At 44.0% G+C, this 24505-nt stretch overlaps 1 protein-coding gene across 2 annotated transcripts in view; it reads right to left on the reverse strand.

Annotated features, from left to right (window-relative positions):
* ldlrad4b (low density lipoprotein receptor class A domain containing 4b) overlaps positions 1-24505 on the reverse strand; it is a 142143-nt gene that overhangs the window by 105393 nt on the left and 12245 nt on the right. For both annotated transcript variants that reach the window (XM_037453077.2, XM_037453076.2), the window contains exons 2-3: positions 14820-14937; positions 3113-3212 (exon numbers count right to left, since the gene is read on the reverse strand). The gene's annotated coding sequence lies outside the window, so the exon portion shown is untranslated. The remainder of the gene's footprint in view (positions 1-3112; positions 3213-14819; positions 14938-24505) is intronic.

Here is a 24505-nt window from a genome sequence, read left to right on the forward strand (position 1 = left end):
AAGAAATAGGGAAATGAGAGACAGAAAGAAGTGGGAGGACGGGAGAAAGAAGATGAGATAAACGGTGAGGAGAGGAAAATGGAAAGAAAGGAAAGTGAGGGCAAAAGAAAATAAATCAAATAAGGAGAAGCAAAGGCCAGACAACACCCGAGGAAGGAGACAGCAAAAGGAGGGATATAAGGATGCAGCGGTTTGACAAGGCAGGAGAAGCAGGGCCTGATGGATGGGAGGTTGGGATGGAGGTCGGGAGTCAACGTTTGATGTCTGGAAGAAGGGAGAGCGCGCTGCTGAGGGTGCAGTCGGAGGCCAGGAGAGGATGCTGGGAGAAGCAGCCAGGAGGGAATTTATTGCAATTATTACACTTGATGGACTCAGTGAAGCTGCACGCCGTACACGCTGTCTGGCTCCGGTTTGTGTGTGGAAGCATTCAGCTAAACACACACATGGCAATTTAACGTTTATGACGGGGGGGAGGACACGCAGAGCCAGTCGGGGTGGAGGAGGGGGAGGTCGGGGGAAACTGGGGAAGGTAGTCTGAGTTCCCCTGTCATCTTCTGTCTGGCTACAACAGGGCCTCCTTCTCAAGGCGACTTATTTATGGCTGCTACTCTTCTCCCACCAGTTCCCATCATGGTCGGTATTGTGGTGAAGGCATTATGGTCGACATGTATTTTTGTAATGAATTAATACTAAATATTGAATAAATTATTTGGCAGTTCTTTCCTTTCTTTTATTTTTTGCTCTTATTTGAAATAGCACCTCAACTATTAAGAACTCGAGTGAACATCAGTAGTGAAAATTAATCTATAGGTTATTGGTCCCTGGTGTCAGGGTGGAGGCCCACTATTATTACCATTCATTTGTTCCACACTAACCAAATTCACTCCGTAACCGTGCACAATAAATCATATAAAAATATTTCACTTCACCCCGAGAGCGAGGCAGCCAACATATCGTGGAGCTGCAGTGTGTGTGTGTGTGTGTGTCGCCGTTTTGTTCTGCCCCACCAAGGAGGGGCTGATATCAAAGGGCGATAGAAGGGGGACAAAATCTTTGAGAGGCCAGGAATAAAATGGGAGCAGAAGAGGGAGTAAAAGAAAGGAGGCGTGCAGGAGGGGTGCAACGGAGAGAGTGGGGACCTCTTTCACACCTCGCTGTGGGATCGCCCAGCCGATGATCCTTTCATCGCTGAGCGTCCGGGTGTGTGTGTGTGCGTCTGTGCGCGCGGGTGGCGCCACTTCCGACAGGTGCTTGGTATTAAATCCTGCTACCTGACACACTGTCGTCTGCCAGACTCACAAAACGCTCACGCAGCGCGTCTTCAGATCAGAGACGCTTCGTCCCCGGGTGGGCAGCGTGAACGATGACTTTGATGATGAGTGTACATTCCACTGCCTTCAGTTTATTCATTAGAGTGTGTGTGTGTGTGTGTGTGTGTGTGTGTGTGTGTGTGTGTGTGTGTGTGTGTGTGTGTGTGTGTGAGAAAGTGGACTGAAAGTCACCTTCACTTGTTCCCTCCCTCCTGCTTGTTAATGGCTATTGATCAGCCAGGACAGCAGAACTCCCTTGATTTTCACAGCGGATCAAAGATTCCTTGAGCGAAACCTACAGGTCACGTGACCAAGGAGAAACCCCCGGCCTCTTGGAGTGAATTCAATTAACCCCGAGAGCTGGATTAAACATTCATGACTGCGTTAGCGATCGGAGATCTGGCGCTAGGCGGTGACCATCTGAGGGGATCCTGATCACCTCTTATTCTCCTTCGCCCCCCGCTGGCGTGCCCTTTGCTCTCTGCTTTTTTTTGTGGCAGTTTGTAGGCATTTTTCTTGTAAAAAGACAATCCGTCCTACTGCTTTCCCACAGTATGGCACGTATTTCCTGTCAAGGTGAGGACGCACAGCTACAGGGTGGATCCAGTTCTACTGGGGACGCAAGGACCACAGTTTTTCCTTGAAGACACATATTCACATATGGTTTTAAAACATTACAGGGCTGATGAAATACATCCGCCAACGACTGCTTTTATCCCGACAATTAAAGTTCGGCTACATTGGCATTGATTTCTTTTCCTGGACAAGTAAAGAACATAAACTATGGCTCCTTGTTGTCATTGAGTGGTTGTAGTGCGCAAAAACTTAGGTCAAGAATTAAAACAAGGTAAAAGGTGAATCGTGCATCTCTATTTCCTGCATGTCCAACCGAGGACCTACAAGAATATCAAGGAGGGAAACTTATTACCCGTCTCAATCTTTGATTTGGCGAGTAAGGGAGATGTGAGTATAAAGATGAATGTGAACCGGAATCTGCTCCTCTTCCCTATTTTCACACGTCTGTGCTTATTTAAAGGTATTTCTGCACTGCTGAGGGGCTGAGATTCGATATGCAGCATTAGTTGTTTCTGGCGCTTCGTTTTTTTTCTCACTTCCCCCGCCCTTTGGCAAATTGCTACCTCTCCCCTCTTTGTGCTCTCTTTCTCCCAGAGCCTCGTCATGCTTTAATCCTTTGAAGAACTATCACCTCCTGCTTTGATTCAAACCACGCTGACTGACTTTTGACCCCCTGTTGTCCTCTTCTTTACCTCCCATCCCTTTTCTATCCCCCTTGATGTTTCATCTCTGATTGGAAAACGTCAATTGAATCTAGTTAAAGGGCCCTGTGTGTTTCACTTAGACTTTGTGAGCAGATAGTCAGTTTGTGTGTCTTGGGTGGCTTTTGTCATGTTTATTACCAGACAATTATGGCATATAAGAGAGTACAGTGAACATCTGCAAAGCTGCAGGGATATTCAACTCCCAGTGCTGACCACCTGGCTGACATGCTGAACCAAAGGCCCCCCGAGGGGAAGAGGGAGAAGAGCTCAGATGGAAGCTACGCTAACCAAGCTAGGTCCTGAGGCAAGCTGCACTTGGTTTGTTCCGTTTGTCATGTGTTGTAATCATTTTCATTTAGTTTTGCATCCCTGTGTTCCTTGACATAATACATAACCCTTGAATCCTTGAAGAGATTTTAAACACAAGTGGTCATGGCTTGATCTTCACCGATCTACATCATGAAATGCTTTTTCTGTCTGAGTTCATTGTCACAGCGACCTTCGGGAGCGGACGTGCCTCACCTCTGCAGCCAAAGACGGCCGGACGCCTTCCCCCGCTTCCGTAGAGAGCGCTTCAACCCTCGGCTCTGTCAAGGTGGCCCCTGGACTGAATAGATCACATCTAAAAAAAAAAGAAAAACAATTAAGGGGGGAGGAATGCTTCAGAGATGTCTGGCGTCTCGGCAGATCAGCCGATCTGTTCTCCCCCCCCCCGCCCCCGAAAGGCAGAAATGCATCATATTCATGAAAGATAACCAGGAGGGGAGAAGGCTTGCTATCAGACGTTTAGATGCCTTCTCCCCGAGTCGTGTACGCCTTCGACAGGTTCAAGTGTAGATCTGATAGGGCCGGGGAGCCAGAGAGACGCCTTCGCAAATCAATGTGGTCATGAAAGGCTGGCAGCGCCGAGACGGGCCTGCGTACAGCAATCGCGTGTTTGGAAGCTGCTCCAGGTTTCCACCGCCCCGGCGTTATCAGAGGATTCAGGCAGGCTGATCAGGGAAACAGAGCCAACGAGCTCTGTGTGTTTGTGTGTGTGCCCTTAAAACAGTACAAAGAAAAGAATTGAGGAGCTGTTCTGCTTCTAATGTCGCGCCGTACAAAACAGATGGTGCTGTCCTTTGTCTGATCCTTTAAGAGGTTTGAACAGAAAGTAAATAGACAGATAGTTAAAACGATGGCGACTGTTATAATCCAGACTCTTTGGGTTTCAAAAAGAGAAAAAATGACTCTACTAATCTCTCGATTTACTCCCTCAGTTGTTGTTTAAAACAGCATGATGTTTATTACGTAAAGGGTGGTCCATTTAGAGTCTCAGACCAAAGAGCAGGCTGCCTTGTGATTGACGGGTCGCTTCTGCAGCTGAGAGTTGTCATGCTTTCATCTTTAACTCTTTCACATGTGTCGACACTTCATTGAGGTTAATTGTAAAAAATAGGTGGCCAAAAAAATCAGCATTGGGTTGTCCCCACTCTCGTATTCCACTTAGAGAAACCGCAACGGCGTCGGCCAAGAGACCAAAGGTGACTAAGAGCCGTACTGATATACAGGCTCGCTCTGTGGAACATGCAAACTCCACACAGAAAAGCTGCTCGGTGGTTTTCCAAGTCAGGACCTTCTTGCTGTGAGGCGATAGTGCTAACCACCACACCACCCTTGTGATCCATATTTTAACATTTGTCTCTTCATTGTACTGTCTCCGCATGTGCCTATCAACTGCACATCTGTTGATTCCCAATTATCATTTAGCGTTTTTATGCGGCGCAATTTCCCAGTGGATGTGATTCATCATTTTTTTCATATCTCATCTGCATGCTATGCCACGCCATCTCTGGAGTATTGTTATCCCTTCAAATCTCCAATAGAAATTAGTTTTTCAATTGGAGCTGGGATTCATTGAACAAATAATCTCACAACAAGAAAAAAAGGATTCCTTCTGAAAGCCCTCTATGTACTGATATGATCCTGAATTCTACTATGCCATGTGTCAGTTCTTTTCCCCTCTCTACAGAGCGGCGATTGTCTGGAAGACATGGTTGTTGACATGCACACTGTCCCGGGTGAGCTCTGACACGAGGAGGACGGGGAGACGCCGCCGGAAGGGGATTGGGCATTCCGGAGAATGAAGCTGAAGATCAACGACGCTGGTTGGCGATTGAGGAATTATTTCATTTCTGTGCTTTTATGAGAGCTGAACACACAGTTTCAAGTCTTTGTGTGTTTACCCACATGAGAAGAGCTGATGAATGGCCTATTTCACAGCATGTCCCAGATGAGCCTAAATAGGACCCCACAAGAATGTGAGAGAACGTTAAAAAACAAGCCAAACCACTGATCATGTCTGCTCCAACGACATTGACTCGTCCAGAATAAATCCTCAACGCGAACCTCTTGAAAAGAATAATCTATAGGGTTGATTTAATCTCCGCGAAGGGGAACGATTGTTAATGCTTAAAGGGACAACACCCCAAGTGCCCACTGTGTTGTATCACATTCATTAGAAAAGTCACACATTGTGAGATTGTGAAAATCATAGATTTATAAGAAAAACGATCCAAAAGACCTCGTGCTTTCAGCCAATAGCGGCTCACGGCAGACATATCGGTATGAGTGTGTGTCAGCCAACGAAGAGGCTTGCGTTGCCAAACTCATCTCTGTGTCAGCACTTAAGAGCGGTCCGGCTGCACCCATTAGCCCTCTGCTACAGGGGGGACAAAACGGCCCACAGCTTGTTTGTTTCTCTTTAAACCGATCACAAATCGGTGGTGCTCAGCGCAGGAAGCAAAATACACAGTCAGTGGCAGGTTATTAACCAGCGCGCCTCCGGTGGGAGTCACCAATAATAGAGCGATGGAGTAGTGTGATGCGCTGGGAGACGCAAGGTCGGTGGTTAGAATCCCGGCCGCTCCATGTGCCGTGTCAAAGTGTCCCTGAGCAAGACACCTAACCCCTAATTGCCCCCCAGGCAAAATGTAACACATGTGTTATAATGCAAGGCAAGTCGCTTTGGATAAAAGCGTCAGCTAAATGACATGTAATGTGATAAACAAGAAATGCAGGTCATTTAGAGATAGTGTCATCCAACAGTGTGTCCACCAGAAATCCCAAACAAGCTGATTTTTAAATTGAAAGAACCAGGTGGGATAATACTGAGAACAGAAGGTGCAAAGCCCGCCTACAGCGCACCAAACTCGAAGTTACAAGTCAGACAAGACATCACATTTACTGTCTATGTTTGTCAAATTGTTGTAAAAGGCCTCCAAAAAAGGAGAAATGATGCCCATCAGCCGACGTAACCATTTGTAGTTGGCTCATAATATCACGGTCATCCAAGCTACTCAGTACAAGAGAAGACATAGCACTCCTTTGTGACCCACAAATGTGACCAAAATTCACTGGTTGATCTATCTGGCAGTATTTTAGATATGAAACAATGGAAATGATTTAATAATTAATTGATACACATTAGGTGAACAATAAAGAGTGTTTAAGGACAAAGAAATATCAGTGTAGCTCAATTAAGTGTTCATTGGATTTGATGATCAGCATTCTGAATGTGCTTTATATTATTGATAGAAAGTTGATGGATAACAAACAATGTGTAATCAATTCATTAAAAATCTTATATACAGAACTATTTTCATTCATCTAATCAAATGGCAGACTTATTATTCCCTAATGATTTCTTTGAAACATGGCTCCATGGGCAGCCAGCAAACAGGCTGTGCGTGGCCAGGAGGCCACCAAGTGTTTTTTAAGTGGCGTCTGTGTTGGTGCAGACAGCAGCGAGGGGAGCTAATAACACCACCCATCTGTTGGACGCCAACACCAACACACCTCCTCCTCTCTATGGCTTCGTTCTCTTTTCCACCTGCGCTATATCTAATGAGACTTCTCTCCATGTGTGGCACCTTCATTCCTTCCTCCTTCTAAAAAGCTTTCTTCTTCTTTTGCAGGCCGGAAAGAAGCGTGATGTTGTGTTTTGGAAAGAAAGAAAGACCTACCGGTCTGAAAAGGTCTTAAACCTGATTCTGTAAAGTTTCCGCCCCGTTACACAATATTCATAAACACTATTCAATGAGCTCGGTGGAAAAGGTCATGGGGTCATGGTAAGATGGTTAGGAGAATTCATGAGGATTTAGGGAAATTCAACCTCACTTCCTCTAAGCTCCGTAGTTCTGATGCAACGAGAAACGCATGTTAGTAAGCTACAATTTCCCTGACGATGGACTACAAAGAAGCATCTTAGATGACATGTGTTGTTATGGCCATGCGGACAACATAAAACAACCAGGTTCAAAGTATTACTTTATTAACAGTATAAATGACTTAAGCCAACGGTGACTTACGTTATCTGCGTTTCTCGATCATGATCGTTATTTCTCGTGACCGGACAAAGAATTTTTCACTATTTAAATATCGCAAGAAATTGTGAGAATTTCTGAACCTTCCTTTCGTAAAGGATGGTCCAGTGATTCCTAAGCTAAAGGAGCTAAGTAGTGAAGCATTGAGTCTCCTTTCCTTAGCATTAGAGAATTCAAATTTGACAATTTCTGCCTCCCTTTTAGCAGCAGAATGGAAAATTGCCACCTGGTTTCAAGTACCTAAACGCAATGCATTGTGGGGCAGGTGAGTGTGTCAAGTAAGCTCACGTCTGATACCCGGAAATTCTTGCTGTTGAAGTTTACAACTGGTTAAAAAAAAAAGTGTGGGATCCTGTTTTGTGTACCATTCACACCTGACAACACTGTCCCAATCCCACAATAAACCCATTGTGCGATATATTTTGCAGTTATGTTAGATGGAATGATAGTGTTTGTGTGTGAGAATAGGAACAATTCTGAGGGTTTGATTACAGACTGATAGAGACTCCTGTCAACTCATCAGCAGACAACAGGGGCAAGAGTTTTTTTGTGTGTGTGTGTGTGTGTGTGTGTGCATCTAAGTGGCGGTTTCGGGGAAATAGGCGATATATAAAATAACAAAGACTGTTTTCCAATTTGATCTAAGTTATTCTTTAATCTCCATCCCTTGGCCCGTATGTTGGGTATTTCTTGTTTACAGTGTCTTCTGTCTGACCTTATGTAGCATAATTCTGTAGGTTTTTTGAAGTGGTACATATGCGTTGGTGTTTCAAGGCAGCTCTTGAAAGAAGGAATACGTAATGGAAGAGCAACCAAGTTATTGGCACACTAACCAGTGAGCATGAGCATTGTTGGTCATGTGTGCTCTTTATATGAAAAGAAACCTTTGTTAGGCATTAATGTAAAGAAATGTAAGAAACCAAGTGCATTAGCGTTCAAATATGTAATATACAGTATTTTCATTTGTCTGATAATCTATCTGTGGATAAGTTTCACATTTAAAGAAAAATACTGGCCAAGGTTGGGTAGTATTATATATTATTATTATCATTATTATTATTTTAAATATGATTCATATTACTGTCATCATAAACCAACATTACCCTTTCCTAAAGTCTGTGCTTTCCCTTCTTCTGATGATGGTGGTTCTATCTGATGGTGGTTGTCCCTGCTGTACACCTGGCTCACTACTCGCAATTACTTGTATCATTTCTGTTAGAGGAATTGAATGTATTGTACATCTTTTACATTGTTGGTTCTGTACACATGACATCCATTGCAGTGTGTCCATCCCGGGAGAGGGATCCCTCCTCTGACGTTCTCCCTAAGGTTTCTACCCTTTTTGTCTCCATGGAAGGTTTTTTCATTTTTGGGGGAGTTTTTCCTGTGCCGATGTGAGGCTTTTGGGGACAGAGGATGTCCCATGTGTACAGAGTGTAAAGCCCTCTGAGGCTAATTCGTAATTTGCGATTTTGGGCTATACAAACTAAAATGAATTGAATTGAAAGTAGTAAGAAATATTATTCATATTTAAGTAAAATTATTTTAAAAAACAAAGAAAGATGGACGGAAAATTAGCGGGATAAAAAGGCTAATTCAAATACAATTGGAAAAATATGTACATTAATTTCTGTTTGTTATTTAGCTTGAATGTACTACTGTCATAAAAGGAGACCTCAACGAAGCAGGGGGCTTTACATGAAGTGAAGCCGCCTGCAAAAACATGTGGTTTGATCAAAAGAGAAGCCTATCCTGTGTTGTGTACAGCGCTCTGAGGCTGTGTTAAGACGTAAGGACGCTTATGGGACGCTGTTTGTAAAATGTTGCACGTTCTAAAATCCTGCATAATTTTGGTACATTTAGTATTATCATATGAAAAAAAAGCACGACAATATTCATGTGTCGCTTTTTCAAACATTTAGATAGAAATTCATGTAAATACAAGCAATCACTTTTCCAAGGATAATGTTTGACACAAAGTTGTTAAATAATATAAATATTTTATCTAAATGTAAATGTTAAATGTTAAATGTTAAATGTAAATGTTAAATGTTCAGTCGACATGTTGGACATGACAACTGAACGTTACAATATTTACGGTAATTCATGCAGCAAGCCAAGACAGCAAGTCTTGTTATATAGTTATATATTTTCTTATGATAATGCTAAATGTACCAAAACTGCACAGGATTTTAGAACGTGCGACATTTTACAAACGGCGCCCCATAGCCGCTAACGTACTCACAATGACATCAATGTCAACAGACCAAAATTTTAGGAGGAATAATGATTACAACGGTCTCCATGTTAGTCCAGCGTTGTTACGACTATTTCTGAATAAGCAACAAACCCAAAGAACAGCTCTGGCTTAGTTTTGCAAGACAAACCAGCTCTACTCATTCTGCTTCAGCAACGGCTAATGCTAGTGGTGCAGCGGATCATTAAACAGGGTTCGGAACGTACGGCGGGTCACAGTTCAGGAGCAGATCACAAATCGGATCAGGTCAAAAGAAAAATAAGGAGCCATACATTGTATGGAGCCAAATCCTGGCCAAAAATGTTGGTCATTTGGAAATAAATTGTGAATCTGAAAGTTTAAGTTTTGGTCTTGAACATTGAAAAATCAAACAATATTTAAAAAATAAAAATAAATGGATAAAAAGTATTTTTGGGTTAAATATAATTTTGACTCAGTTTTTTTCATTCTTCACTTCCATATATTTTCCAGTATATTGCTTGATTATTAAATCAGTAATCATTTCAACTCATTTGCAGACAGTACACCTGTAATTCATATAATGAATTTATATTCATAAAAAAACACAACTATGAAGACAATTTTGAACAAAGCCTGATCATCTCATAAAGCAAAAGAAAAGGACCTTCTTCATCTGCAATTAGAAGGGTTGCTAATGTCCTTTGCTCATCATTTACTGAACATTTGGAGATAGTGATAGTAAGTACATTTTATTTCACACTGTGATAGTGTTAATGTCAAACTGTGTAATTAATCCGCCTTTGCATGCATGCCAAACCACAAGATAGAGAAGGGACCATCTAATTTATTATTCATAATACCTTTGTTGTTAAAACAATTCACAATTTATCACTTCTGGTATCTTAAATCTGCAGAAAACAGGTGGTTTGCTCTTTTAGGTTTTTTCTACCTCAAACAACATGAAAAGAACCAGAACCAGATCATTGCATATTGAGATGTGTCTGAATATATTATGTTTTCTCTCATCTGCTGCTCAACAAAGATACTTCATACGCTCACTCAGTGAAGTGCACAGATTTCTGTTACATCTGTCATTACTCTTTGTTTAAGGACCTGGGAGACGTAGCTACAAGGTAAAACAATTGATCGGAATGATGATGTGTATAAAAAGATGGAGTGTGTGTTTATTCTAACCCTCCAGGATTGACAGCATCTGCTCCTGTAATAATTAAGTGTGATAAGTGCTGATTGAGAAAAGAAGAAGGGTTCGGTTTCAACCTTTCAGTTGTTGAGTGCTCAAGTTTCAGCTGTTACAAAATGTTGAGCTTTTTACTTTTAATAATTACATTCTAATGTTGTAGTAAGTTAAAGATTAGATTATCTTTTCCTACATATTACCATCCTTGTGTTCACACAAAATGTAGACACAAAATTACAAAAGCGTTATACGACGTCTGGTTTTAGGTTCATACGGTTTGGTCTTCCACTGTAATACAAAAGCCCCGGCTGATCAGCAGCCAAAAGAATCAAAAGTCTTCTCTGGAAAAATGCCCTGAATGCAGCAACACACCAAAAGATGAATTAGTTTCATTTATCAACCCAAAAGAATACGTCGCACACGTGCACGCACACAAACACACCCTTGAGTGCGCGTGAATTATCAGCCTCGCAATACGAATACATTTGCCGACAGGTCGATCAGGCTTATCAAGTTAAAGGAAATCTTATCAGCGTAGCTGTGAAAATGAACTAGCGTTGTTTTGTGCAGCCGCAGCGGATTTGGTATTTGGGAAAATGCGGTGGCCTGTAATCTGGTTGTGCACAGGAGGGGACGATATGGATTTATCTTCAAAACGTCCCTGTGACTGAGAAGGAGTGGAGCCAGGTGTGCAGCTCTGGATAGAGTTTGTTAGTCTTTCTACGTGGCCACTCGCTGAAACAAACGGAAGCTAAGCTAGCTAAAACCCAGCTAACACTGCTAGCTGTGCTAACCCTGGTAGCACTGCTTCTTCACCTTAATGAAGAGTCCCAGTCCACAAACTCCACAAGCTGAGCAGATCCCTGCTTTTTTTCTTCCTGTGACTATTAAAAATATGGAAATGGAAAAAATCAAATTGAAAATGAATACCACCATTATTTTGTGTTTATTCAACAATGACAATTTTAAGATTCTGGCACATGATGGTCTTTTAAACATCATTTTAACTTTCAGTAGACTTAATAAGCACTATTAGTCGATAACAACTGCTTAAATTGAACCCATGCTTTTGGCAGTATTGTATTTGGCTGCTTATGTATTGGTTTAAAATAGAAAGCCCTGCTTGTCTTGTCAAAGGGTGTGAAGCAGCAATATCTTGTTTTAACTTAGTGGCAGAGTTATTTGTCAGAGTAACAAAAATAGGCAATAGAATAGAATGGGGCAATTTAATAGTTAATAGTTGAAGAAAATTCTAAATGTGCGTCGCGTAGCAGGCTCATAATACATTCATCAAGTGGCCTGTCATCACACCAGCTATATGTCTGTATGATAAGGAGAGAACGAACGTGCTGACAAACACACACACACACACTGTCATCCTCCCTCTGTGCAGACTTATTATAAGTCCACTCCCCCCTCACCCTATAGCTGACAAGTAAGTACTATAACACCCTGTGCTGTCATCCTGCCAGAGACACACCGACAACACACACACACACACACACATACCACGTAATGCAGTGAAGGTTAGGTTTCTCATCAGCGTCCTGTCGGAGTGTGTAGACCACAGTGAAAACCGCACAGCGTGGACACACACGGTCCTGTCTGCATCGCTGGAGGGGCCGATGGCCCTGAACACCGGATATGAGAAGGGACCATTACAACATGATAACATTAGACTGATGATAACATGACAGAAAAAGCGCTAAATAGATACAAACTAGATCAACATACAGAATGGTATTTGTTAGGTAAATCATGGTCTCTGCCTGTGCAGGACCCTTATCTGGCCTAGCATTAGCATCCCCGTTCACAGGTAAATACTGTGGAAGATGTGTAAAAATGACCTTGCTGAGTGATTTCCTGATGGAGGGACACAGCACAGCTGTGCTCAAATCTAAGAAGTTCATCCTTGGATAATTTGATGCATAATTCGACGGAGTCAAAATAACAAATATACTAATAGTAATACTAGTAATTAGTTTCACTTGTAGTCACGTCCTACACCATGTATATGAGAAAATGTCTTTCTTGATTTTCAAAACGAATTCATTGAGCTATAGATCGTCAAGCACTTTGTAGTTATGTGGCGACCTCTGGTGCTGGCCCCGTTATTATTGGACATGGCTACAATCCGAAGCCGAAGGTGTTTTGGGTGCTCGCTCCTTTAGCTCGACGCACGCTCCTGATCTTGAATCTAGAATCGATTGCTCTTCCTTAGTGTCCCGGATGTTGGTGTCTCAAGGTTGACATTTTTTGGGTTGAATATTGTAACCTCCATTTCTGTTGCGGCTGAATATTTCAACAGTTTTTTTTAGGTTGAATTTTTTTGCGGTGTTTTAATGTTGAAAAACATTCAGGTACATAATTTCAATGCATAAATATTCAGTGCTAGAAATTCAATCACCTTTTTATTTCAACCCCCGATGGCACAGATTTACTTCCATAAGTGTGTACGTTAGTGTGTACGTTGGAGTGTACTTTGGTGTGTACGTTGGTGTGTACGTTGGTGTGTACGTTGGTGTGTACGTTGGTGTGTACGTTGGTGTGTACGTTAGTGTGTATGTTGGTGTGTACGTTGGTGTGTACGTTGGTGTGTACGTTGGTGTGTACGTTGGTGTGTACGTTGGTGTGTACGTTGGTGTGTACGTTGGTGTGTACGTTAGTGTGTATGTTGGTGTGTACGTTGGTGTGTACGTTGGTGTGTACGTTAGTGTGTATGTTGGTGTGTACGTTGGTGTGTACGTTGGTGTGTACGTTGGTGTGTACGTTGGTGTGTACGTTGGTGTGTACGTTGGTGTGTACGTTGGTGTGTACGTTAGTGTGTATGTTGGTGTGTACGTTGGTGTGTACGTTAGTGTGTATGTTGGTGTGTACGTTGGTGTGTACGTTAGTGTGTACGTTGGTGTGTACGTTGGTGTGTAGGTTGGTGTGTATGTTAGTGTGTATGTTGGTGTGTACGTTGGTGTGTACGTTGGTGTGTACGTTGGTGTGTACGTTAGTGTGTATGTTGGTGTGTACGTTGGTGTGTACGTTGGTGACGCAATCACGTGATAACGTAGTAACTATGTACTCTTTACACCAGTGGTTTGCAAACTGAGGGTTGCACCCCCCCGACAGTGTCCCTATATCCTCAAACCCCCTGTGAGGAAATAGACAGAAAAGGTTTGGGAACCCTTGCTTTGCTTGACTCTCTTTTGCTACTTGCCTTGAAGCGCTCATAACAAAAATATGAGCGCTTCAAGGCGCCCGTAAATCGGGTCGCAATAATTGAAAAGCTTAAAGAAAGATTTTTGCACTTGTTCCATTTAGAAATGTTGCCATATAAGACTTAAGTGAGTAGACAGAATACTTGCCTATGGTTACATAGGCAAGTATCAAGCTAGCTAGCTAGCCAAAGATAGGCAACGTGTTGTGTGAGACGAGAGATGTAGTTCACTGAGCAGATTCACACCAAAGTAAATTGGATTTTGATAATCTACCACAAACAGACCATTGTCATATTTACGGTATAATAATAAATGTATTTGTTTCTTGCCCTTGACTTCAGTGCATGTATTTCCTTTTGAGGATGACATTGCATTGAGAAAGCTTTGGAAAAAGAATGCAGAGGTCCTTTACGTTACAGCTGGCCCTTCATCCTGCTCCACTCATGTCACAGTCTCACACAGCAGGTCATACAGTTTGAGCTGATGCTGAAGGAAGATACGGGCCTCCCGTCAGAAGACAGGGATGTGTCATTTACCAAATACAATCCGTTACCTGAAAAAGCTCCCTCGGAGCACAGGCTATGAATCACTTGCTGAGTGGTCGCACTGGTCGATTGTCTCACATTGGCATGTCATTGCAGCTCCACTGTATGAGCTGTGTCTATGACAGTCCTCATGCATACAGCGAGTCGGACCAGTCCGGTGTCAAACATGTGGAGAGTACATGACCATGGTATCTGTGTAGCTCTCTTTAAGTACACGTCTCTTGATCATAGACGTGTACTTAATCTATTGATCTAAAAATACATACAGGTATTGACATTGGTTTCAGGTGGGGATGCAACATGTCACAGAATCATGGCTTTCAGTCATGCATCAGGTCACGGCAAAAAAAGGAACAAAAAGAGTTGCGATTGCCAATGAGATATACTATTGGCTGACAACATGTTATGTTATGTTACAGTAGCTGGTATCCTGGTAAGTCTTGAATATTAATTATTTATATCACGCTTACAAAAATAGTTACAACTCTGCCAACAACACCCGTCAAACGCTTTAAAGCTCTTTTATTTTGTCATGCTATTGGCAAAAAACACAAAAGCATACAATATTGTATTTAGATTCAATAAAACATTTGTGAATTTAGTGCTGGAGTTAGTATCCATGCTATAGTGCAGTGAAAACCTTCCCCAAATAACTTTCATTTTAGTTATTTAAATATCTATTCAAGATAATTTACCTGATTTTTACTGATTAAAGCATGGTCTTCTCATCATGGAACTCTCTGGAACCTCCCCGTCCTACACCGGCGATGCTGTAGTTTGACTTTCTACACAAATCCGACTGCTTTCATGCGGCTGTAAAAATAAAATAGAATAAATTAGAAACATGGGCTCCCTTCCATCTGGTTTCACCAGCACTAACATGGCCGCTGGATTGCCATGGAAGTCCATTGGATCACTTGGCGAGGGGACAGTACCTCCGGCCGGGCTTAATCAGACAATCCTCTGTTTCTGATTGGCAGGCAGCAGCCTTTTAAAACTCAACCTAAATCCTTATTTAATCACTTGATAAAAGGTATACAAAGACACCATTTTGGTCATGCATCTGCACTTTTGTTGAATAAAGGGCACCGGGAGAGAGAGTCGGACGCACGCCGGCTAGACGCTGCGTCATATCGTACCAGTAAGCCGGGGGAAAGGTTTCCTCTTCAGTCTAGACATGTGGGCAGAATAATGACAGAGGCAGGCAAAGTGACAGAGTGAGAACCGGATGGAGACGGAGCGAGAGATAATGAGAAGTATAAAAAAAAGGGAGCGCGAGGCGGGGGGGGGGGGGGGGGGGAGGAGCAGATAGAGGTGGGTGGGGGGGACCGATCGGCTCCAGCATGCAGCAGCTTGATCACATTCAAACTTCTTTAACGTCTAAACTCTTGAAGCCTACAGGTTGGAAAGGACGTTCTTTCAATGATGCCAAACCCATTTATATTGAGACAACATTCCCTATTAAGGGCTCAAAACTGATTTTTTTCTGTGCACATACGCCGCTGCACCAAAATTGCCGTTACTAGATTGTGCACCAGTGCACTGCTCGGTGCATTTGTCTTTCCTTCTCTGCACCTGGCAGACAGAAATATCCAACCACAGCAACAGCAACTTTTATAATGGCATCCTATTTGTATTCATACAAGCATATTTACAATTCAGTACATATGGATCTTCGCATTCAGCCGTTACATTTTGTTGTGCGATGTTAGGTCAACAATGTTTAAGTCCAGTCTAATGTTTCCTCATGCATCCAACAATGATCGGTCTCTTCCACGCAGTTACATGTATCGATTATTAAACAAACACGGGTGTCTTATTGGTGCTTGGTTTCAGCTGAGCGGTGTTGGAGCTGAGATCTGTGCATCCCTAATGTCCCGATCTATGAAATGTTGACATATTGCACGATGGGATCGTAAGCAGAAGTGGCAATGCAATAACAGCTCAGAAAAGTCAGAAAAGACGTCTGACGAGGTATTATTAGACACTACTTTGAGTTTAACAACCTCTTTATACTTGTCTCTTTACCAAATAAACATCGTGCTTAAACTGAAGAACACTTGAAACTAGAGACTGAGACCATACACTCATGTTTACAATAAATACTGAGGGAATGAATCAAGTTTAAAAAACAGCATTGGCGCTGGATTCTGGTGCTCGAAAGAAATACTGACACAACACGGGGACTGCCACAGTCAACACATACGAAACTTAAGGGAATTTTTCCCAGGATATAAGCGAGGAGTGTTGGATTATTATTCGATAAAATCAAACTTCATTCACCGCCAGTCTGTAGCTACCTGCGGCCTTTCCGATGCATTTAATGCTTAACTACAGCGTAGTTTAGAGTCTCTCAGATCATTCTCTTTTTTAAGTTTTGCAGGAGACGGACGTCGATTGATTTAACACGACATGGTGATACACACCGAGAGGAAAAGAGTCGAAGACAAAAGCCAGCTTAAACCTTGTACACGCAGGTTCACACACAAACACACACTATAACATTACACTCCTTTTTACATGAAAGACCAGAACAGGTTCCACATGTGGTTCCTGCTGAGAGCCCCCCCCCCCCCCCCCCCCTCCCAAAGCAAGGACAAGTGAAGCAGTAGTGTTGTGCTACGGCAGGGATATAAGGGTGAGACAGAGAGGGAGGGAGGGAGGACAACGTGCTGCATTGCAGCACAGCTGACTTACTGTGTTACTCTGTTACCACTTCAATCAACCTCCGCTCCTTTTTGCCTGGGCGATCCGGATCTTAGAGAGTTATCTAAAAGCCTCCGTTCCCCAGGACGCTCCCCCTTACCCCACGCCCTATCTCCAGGTCAACAATCTCTCCCCCTATGCTCTTCGAGCGTTAGGGGTGATTGCGATAACTTTACTTGTGACAGGCTCTTCTAAAAAAACAAACAAAAAAAAACACGTTTTACAGACTGCTGGAAATACTGCATGTGATATTGTAGAGGATACAATGAGACGGCTCTCCAGCTTGAGTTGTCCAACCACTGATCACTTCTCTTATTCAAACGGTGCACTGGTGTCCGGAGGAGGGGGGTAACAACCACAAGGCATGTAAAAACATCTCCCCCTCCCCACCCCACCCCCCCGATTTCTAAAATGGTCAAATCAAAACTAATGTCTAGGAATCCAGAGCAACATAAATGCTGCATTGAGACAGGGAGGGAGGAAGGAAGGAAGGAAGGAAGGAAGGGAGGGAGGGAGGGGGGCAGACGGCGGGGGAGAGTTGGAGAGAAGGCAAAGCTGTTGGGGCACTGATGCGTCCAGCCAGCCAGTACAGACAGACAGACAGACAGACAGACAGACAGACAGACAGAGAGCCTATGGCTGTCAGTCAGAGCCACTGCTGCAGAGTGGTGCAGTGCTCCCCCCTCCCAACTCTCTTTCTCTCCCCCCCTTAACATCTGTCCTTCCTGTATAGCTGTCCGTCCTTTCCATCCAACTCTCTTCCTTCCCTCGTACCCTCTAATCGCGTCCTTCACTCCTCCATATTCATATCCTTTTTGTTTCCTACCTCATCTTCGGCTCCTCTCATCTGCTCACATTTGCACCTCCTCTGTTCCTTAGATCTGCTTTCATCTCGTCTTTTCCAAACTCCTGGTCTCGCCCTTTTGGGGTCCAATGCCGTTATATTTAGCTGTAAGTCTCCTTTGTTCCTAGCCTCAATGATCAGTGAATGTCATTTTACTTTTGCATAAAGTTGCAAAATGGGAGGAGCTTTGTTGGGAGCACTTGGCTCCAGACAGAAAAGTTTCATTAATCCTATCATAGATCTGGGGTGACTTATAGATGGACATCTTCCAAGGCTAAGGAGACTACAACCTTTCTCAAATGAATACATTTATTTCAATCTAATCTAATTGGATTGTTACCCATAGCAACAGCGGCATGGGATTGCGGATGTTTTAGTATTGGTATTTAGTAATGTATTTTCCGTGCCCAACCAACAGACATGTCTCGCAGTTGCAAATGGCTACATGTTCCACCTGGAGCAACTCTCATTAGCTTGTCTACCGTGTATCTAGAGCTTCGACTAAGGATTATCCTTACCACGAATGATCTCTTTGTTCTTTTTTGATCAATAGTTTCATCATATAATCTACAAAAAAAAACATAAAGCTGTTTAAAACGTGTTTCAGAGATTCAAAGAACACCAATGTTAGGTATTTAATTAAGCTAGAACAGTGCACTCAGCAGAATGCAGATGTGTGCCAGGGGTGTCTGCATGGATACGCTCTCATTTAAATGTCGCCGTCCCTGTCCACAGAGTAGCGCTTCATGCTGTGCACACACACACACACACACACACACAGTCATTCAAGCTGTGTGTTCAGCTACGTTAGCCATTAGCTAACGGCTAACTAACTGCAGAGAAACAATTCACAATCAGTGTTTGCTTTGCTGGTTACAGACAGTAAGATATGTTCTCAATGCAATACGTTTTGATGAACAACCGTTTGGAACATGTTGCTGATGAGTCCAGTAGTAGATCGATTGGCCAGATGGGCCGCAGACAGACACACACCTGAAGGAGCAGAATCTCCATCGATCGGCTGCTCGTTTAAATCACTGATGGAATGAGCAGAGAAAGTCCTTAGGTCCTCTCCTCAATGTCATCATTTTTCCTTTTTGCCCTGTATTTGTTAAAAAATCCTCCCCTCAAAGCTCACCTCCTCCCTTTCCCACTTTACCTTTCTCTGATCTCTCTCCAATCTCTCCCTCTCATTCCTCATTTATTCTGCTAAAAAAAAAACTTGTTCTTAAAATGCTCACCTTGCCTCCCCCACCCCCACCTTTTTTAACCCTCCCATCACCTCCTGCATCACCTGTTCTTTTATTTATCCCCACACGTCCTCCCCTCCTCTTCAGAGAGCCGCTCTCATCTGGCCTGCTGGAACACTCTCTCCTCTCCCAGGGCAGGGATCAACCACAGCCCATTTCACACATGACAGAGTGCGCTGTGTGCCGGTGATGTATGTACGCTGCTCCAGGTGCCACTGCTGATGGGCAGCACTGGAGAGAGGGTAATGAGCAGGGAGCTCTCTGTGTGCCCCGCTGACGGCCAACCAAGCTGACTGGGGTCCGTCTGAATTTCAATGCGCTCCTCTAAATAAACGCGTTGAGATTATATACGAAATGGAAGAAAAAAAAACACAAAGAAGATTCTCTTTTCGCTTTGGTCTGAACTGAAACACCACAAAGATACGCTCACTCATCCAAGGCCACTAGGTAAGAGGAAATAAGGAGTCATAGAGCTGCAAGAGGGAAATATAGAAGGTAATGAAAAGGGAAAGAAGTGTGGGAGAGACAACATTCCATCTCTTTACAGCAGGGCGGTGAACACACAGTTTGTATGTGTGTGTGAGATCACACATGACTCAAACGGATCGGTTCCGCTACAGGTGTAAAAAGACACCTTTCTATCTCTGTAATGGGAGCGAGTTCAATGGATGGATGTGTGTCTGAGATTGTGTGTGTGTGTGTGTGTGTGTGTGTGGTAGACTAAAGATAGAGTCTGGGAATTGTGTTTGTTTAAGAGCAGACCCTGTGGAAACTGGGATGGATTTGACTGACTGGACTATCATAGAGAGAGAGAGAAAGAGAAAAAAGGTTTCTCTGTTTCAACCGATTGACACTGGTGTAAAGCTCAAATCAGAAGATAGTCTGTTCCAGCTGTATCAGGTGACGCGACTACCACAACAACGGCACAGAAGCAAAGTATGAAAATATAACGAGGCTTATCTGTCCCTTAAGGCTTTACACGCACTATGGTCGACCCCGCAGTGATGTTTGCACAGATTTAGATCATTCGTATTCCTGTGATATAAAAGTGATATAATATGTACCTTTTTTTATCAAACTAAGTGTTTATATATGAATGCAACTAATTAAAAACAAAGAAGGTACGACCCATTTGGGGTGGGGGGAGGGCCTTTAATGTTCCAGTATCATCAAAGGCGAGATCGGCCAAAATGGTTTGGGAACCACTGGACACTCATGTGTACAAAGTTCACACGGGGTATAAATCTACAGCGACTTCTACCCAACCAGAGCAGTCCGACCCGTGATGGAGAGAGTACAGCTCTATGGCACTTCTTCTGCCCGGTACATACACACCTTGTACTGCATCCCATAGTAGTAGAGTGGTCATTGTAGAACTCATGAGATGCACCACTGGCCAGGTGATCATCATTCCTTTGAAACACACCCAACCATGCAGTTGGACGGCCTCACAGCGGTAGGTTCATTGGCCCATTACCAGGACGACCAGGGATCGTAAACAACAACATGTTTACTGTGGTCATACCACATTTAACACCAATTTAATTAAATGGCTGAAAGGTACATGATGCACTTATGAAGGTTTCTTTTAATGATCGTTTTCATAGTAATTGTGTGTGTGGACTTTGTGGTGTGAGGAAACCCTGCGGTGCTCCCGTTATCAGCAAAACGAGCAGGTGAGTGATCAAACCATGACAGCAGGGTGCATTCTGTGTATCGGGTTTCCTCTCCCATTCCGCTTGGATGGTAAATCCAACGAAATCCGTGCCCACCGGCGTACAGAGGAGCGTTTTGGCAACGCGAGGAGGCGCTCCAGGGACAGAGGACGGAGAGGGGCCTGGGTATCTCCAGCAGCACAGTGGCTCTTGGTGAAGGCCCAGCGAGCCGCCATCTGTCCCGGGGCCGGGGGAGGCCGGGCCAGGAGACAAGCCCCCCCCCCTGACAGCATGTTACCGCCATATGCTGCTGGAGCATGAACACAGGCACGAACTGGGCATGGCTGACCACGGCGTGAGGCGGCGTGGTCCCCTCGCCTGCCCCGTACTGAGCTCACCTATTCCGGTGTGGTGTGACTCGCAGGGTGGAGGAAGGCTTTGGAGACGCAGGTAATAAAGAACCCAAAGGTCAACGTTCCCGGTACCAAATCTGCTGAACTGGCATGAGATTATTTTCTTAGTGGAAAGAAAAAAAATCTACACCGGGAACCCGTGCCGAAGGCGTCACAGTGCTAAATCTGACTTGAATTGCATTATTAATAAGCAATATCGTAGTGCTCATCAATAAGAGTTGCCTGCTTGCTACCCGGGGGGCTAATAAATTGCCACGTTGTGCTACAGAAGCCGGTGACTGGTAAAGTGGTGAAGAGAAGTAAACACTGGGCTTGATGAGGGGGCATCTCACGCGTCAGGGCAGGAACAGACACAACGCCGATGGACGGAGCTCATGAGCCGGAGAGCTGGCGAGCGTTTCAGTTCTACCGGAAACAAAACTTCATTTAGGTGCCGTTGGAGAGCCTGGTCAAAAAAACACATTAGTCTTTCAAAATTAAGATTAAACATGACAATACACTTTGTTCGTTAGGGTTAGGGTTAGGGAACTAGTGAGTTCTGACATCCAAACAAATGCTGTTAAGGTTGTATTGTTCTGACAGCAGGTCCCTTTAAAAAAAAAAAAAGGTATATCTTGTGTTGTGCGGCAGATTGCTCGGGGAACTGCTCCAATGATTTGAGCTCAAAGCTGCAGTGTTTACTGTCCAATGTGGATTTAGGGGACGAATTGGACTCACAAGACAAAAAGAGCAAGGCATGTCCCCCTTTTTGGCTAGAAAAACCGCAGCAGATACATCACGGGACAACTACAACTAAGCATGGCAGCATCATGCTGTGGGAATACATGCGACCCGACTCATGAACAGAGCCAAATACATAATGACCCTTCAGGAAAAACATGTGCAGGACGGCTGAAAATTCAGCCTGTCTGAGAATATGAACTGAGCCGCAGGGACAGAGGGACACGCACACAGCCACAGGGAGGGACTGTGGAGGGAGGTAGACACGGGGAGCCGATTGGCAGGTAACCAGACTGCCGGTCATGTGACCGTCTCACATCACTCCCGGTGGGAGACAGGAACCAGGACATCTATCTCTCCCTCCCTCTCTCTCTCTTCACAGAATTCTGACGGTTTTATCCTTTAACTTTATTTCCATCCCACTTACAACATGAATCTGTATGTAATTTACATCAACATCCTTCTTCTGCCGAGCTAATCCACTGTACTTAAATTGTCTCCAGACTAATATCTATCTCCAAAATGTCTATCTCTTCCATTTTGAACCCACAGACCTGTTCTGGTCTTTGTTTAGGGTGTCCTTGGTGGTCCACAGCAGAATGCCACAAGCAAGTGGTGTGATGAGTATTATATACAAGCATCTCAGCACTGTGTGTCAACTTGTTCTAGTGAAGACTGTAGATACAGATAACATGTAATGAACTCATCAAAATGAATTGTGAAAGCGTATAAGGGCTTAGAACATTATGATGGAAACATACACTCACCGGCCACTTTATTAGGTACCCCATGCTAGTAACGGGTTGGACCCCCTTTTGCCTTCAGAACTGCCTCAATTCTTCGTGGCATAGATTCAACAAGGTGCTGGAAGCATTCCTCAGGGAGTTTGGTCCATATTGACATGATGGCATCACACAGTTGCCGCAGATTTGTCGGCTGCACATCCATGATGCGAATCTCCCGTTCCACCACATCCCAAAGATGCTCTATTGGATTGAGATCTGGTGATTGTGGAGGCCATTTGAGTACAGCGAACTCATTGTCATGTTCAAGAAACCAGTCTGAGATGATTCCAGCTTTATGACATGGCGCTTTATCCTGCTGAAAGTAGCCATCAGAAGTTGGGTACATTGTGGTCATAAAGGGATGGACATGGTCAGCAACAATACTCAGGTAGGCTGTGGCGTTGCAACGATGCTCAATTGGTACCAAGGGGCCCAAAGAGTGCCAAGAAAATATTCCCCACACCATGACACCACCACCACCAGCCTGAACCGTTGATACAAGGCAGGATACATGGCAGGTTGCCACCCTCTCCTCGTTAGGCAAGAAGCCCATATAAGGCTCGGCGGTGGATACCCCAACCCCCTCACCTCTCCCTGCAATCTACCACAATATATTTGTACCACAAGTTACATAATAATGCTCAAATGGAGACAGAGAAAGAGCTAAACAGACAGATAAGAGAGAGGGAGAGACTGCAAAAGCAAAGACAGAAGGCCACTTCACGTGTGTGTGTGTGTGTGAGTGAGTGATATTTTCAAAGCGTGTTGCATGCGCAGACAGAGCGGTACACACACGGTTCCGTGCAGCAGATCGGCTTTTATAGTCCATGAGATTTGATGGTGCACATGTCGCTGAGGAGCACACAGCCCTCTGGGGCCACCAAGCTCATTCCAGCCTCTCCCACAGATTTATGTCATTTCCATCACCTTGTGTGTCTGAATTGGCTTGTGCGCACCTCTGCGAGTGTGTCTGTGTGGGTTTTGCGTGTGTGTGCCGTGTTCAACTTGACGCCCCAACAAGTTCTGTCACAGCTGGCCAGGTGCCAGGCACAGAACAGTTGGCAAGACAAGACTGCAGTGCTCGGCACAAACCAGTGGCCTCACTCACACACACACACACACACCTGCCAGAGAATAGATGGTTCTCCAGCATTACTTTCAAGTCTGAGGTAAAACAGTGAGTGAGTCCCTCGCTGGAGGCATTTATTTAATATTTATTACAGGGACACTTCTAATGATTCATCTATTCACTTTCTTTTTGCAAAAGGGTGACATGTGAAGGTTGAGGGAAATCCTTTGTGTACGCTTTGGGTACACAGTCGTGGTTAGCCTAGCTTAGCATAACGACCCCAATCACTCCAAATCTCATTCATGAATGAATGAAATCAAATGTAATGTGTTTAGCTTGTGTTTTTGGAGGGAGTAACAGCCCTCGTGGTCATGTGTCTGTGTCACATATGTGTGCAGGCTCCTAACCGGTGAACCGGTTAAGCCCTGACAGTCATTGTCTGGACAGACGACCCAGCTGTTAGCATAGAGGAAGCTATGCTGCGAGGCTCAGCCACAGAGTACACCCATCTCCGTCCCAGATGTGCTAGAACATGATTCGGACATCTGTCTGCTGTATGTTTACCACAGAGCCGTATGCTCAGCTATGCTGTGCACCTCAAAGCAGAGCCCTGTACGTAACACAATTGGTTTTGGTCTTCTCATCTCACCATTGTAAAAAAAGATAGCATTGTTGCAGACAAGGAGGAACGACCGTCTGATGAGAAAAACACCTGGATGTGCATGCTACTAAATGTCCCACTGTGGTCATTAGCTAACTGTGTCCGTGTGCAGGGGGGGGGTCCTGGGCCGGTACCACACAGCAGGCTTCCAGAACTTTTGGGATGCAAACAGCTACTTTAGTGTCTGACTGTACTATAGTGGGCTCTTAAATCGGTGGAAATGTTCTGATTACATCATAGTCTGACCCACTGTTTCCTGCCTAAAGGACATTAGAAGT

Source organism: Pungitius pungitius, chromosome 11 (genome assembly GCF_949316345.1).
Source record: "Pungitius pungitius chromosome 11, fPunPun2.1, whole genome shotgun sequence".
Lineage (NCBI taxonomy): Eukaryota > Metazoa > Chordata > Actinopteri > Perciformes > Gasterosteidae > Pungitius > Pungitius pungitius.